This window comes from Notechis scutatus, chromosome 3, assembly GCF_049901735.1.
Source record: "Notechis scutatus isolate UNSWTSFEM ecotype Mainland chromosome 3, rNotScu1.2, whole genome shotgun sequence".
Classification (NCBI taxonomy): Eukaryota; Metazoa; Chordata; class Lepidosauria; order Squamata; family Elapidae; genus Notechis; species Notechis scutatus.
This window is the reverse complement of record NC_142011.1, coordinates 65983120-65984660: the sequence shown is the minus strand read 5'-3', so window position 1 is coordinate 65984660 and position 1541 is coordinate 65983120.

Sequence of the window (1541 nt, the reverse complement as noted above, 5' to 3'; positions counted from 1 at the left end):
TCTATGTTCTTACTTAAACCTAAGTCTACCCAAAGCCAGTGGGACTTATTTTCTGAGCAGACACGTACAGCAGGGGTCCCCAACTCCTGGTCCATGGACTGGCACCAGTATGTGGCATGCCAGCAACCAGCCTGCGCAAACAAGCAACGCCCCTTCTGCAGTATACAGGCAGCATGCAAAACCACACCCCCTCTGGTCCATGGAAAATCCTCTCTCCATAGAACCGGTCCCTGGTGCTCAAAAGTTTGAGGCCCACCGCCGTACAAGATTACCCTACAAGTGAATGAAATATGCTGTGTGTGTCAGTAAACTTTTTTTCCTCAAAGCCTGACTAAAACCAGCACCTAGCAAACATTGTTACAGACCACTATAGCTACACAAGCATTTAAAAACTGATTAGTTTTTGAAGCAAGAAAAACTTGAGTGCCTTTTTATTCACTTGAGCCTTTTCTTGACTGCTGCTAATGTTCTCTGCTACTCTCTCTTCTCTGAAAAGCGTGGCTCGCTTGCAATTACCTTGCTTTATCAGTTTATTAGCCTTTTTTTCTGAAAAAGAACATTATCAAAAGAACTCACTCCTGAAGGAAAATATTTTTTTCCCTTCCTTTCCCCACAATTCTGAATTTTATACTGTGGCTATAGATGTTTTGATCTGTTGCTGCTATGAGGTTAATAAATATTGCTAATTTAAATATGCAAGCCCAGCATTTTGATATAGTTGATGCAAAACTGGCCTGAAATGATTGATGGGAGAACTAATAATGAGATAAAAAGCAGAGTGCAAATTTTGTTTATGAGATCTAGTAGGTGGTCTGAGTCTAACAAACGCTGGATGATGAACAGCAGAAAGGGCAAAGTAGTTATGAAAGGCTGCAGTGAAAAGAATTCCTTCAATGAAAACGGAAACTCCTTAATAAAAAAAACTTTAATTAAAACTGGAGAAATGTTGCTGCTGGATAGCTTGCAAAAAAAAATAATAATAATCGGTAACCGCGACTACCATCCACCACTCAAAAGAATTGTATTAAAGTGATTTCTGAATTTGAATGGTTGCCAACATCTAGGTTTGGGAGACTTTACACATTGAATCATTTAGTCCGATTCATCTCTGAGGACATTTTTCTATTGGGGTGAAAAATAGGTATAATGTACAATCCAGCAGCAACAAAAATTTAATAAAAATGTGTTGACATCAGAGTTACTAACTGCCTAATAACTGAAATAAGAGATGTCTCTGCATTATTTATCACTTGCTACCTCTAATAAAAGGAGTTGCTTTATTTAATTTTACCACAATGTCACAAGAATTGCTTTGCACAAGAATCATCTACCTCAAATTTGGAGATCTCTGATGCTCTAGGTGCTTAATTCTAGATCTCTGCTCTCGAATCAGTAAGTCTTGAATCCTGTTCTACATGTTTAGGAGGTAGACTGCAATAATTATTTCAGATGAATCCATGAGTAGGATATAAAAGCAGTATTGACTATCAAGCATTCCAAAAGCATTTCCATAGAAGAAGAAGAAATATATGAAGCTTGGG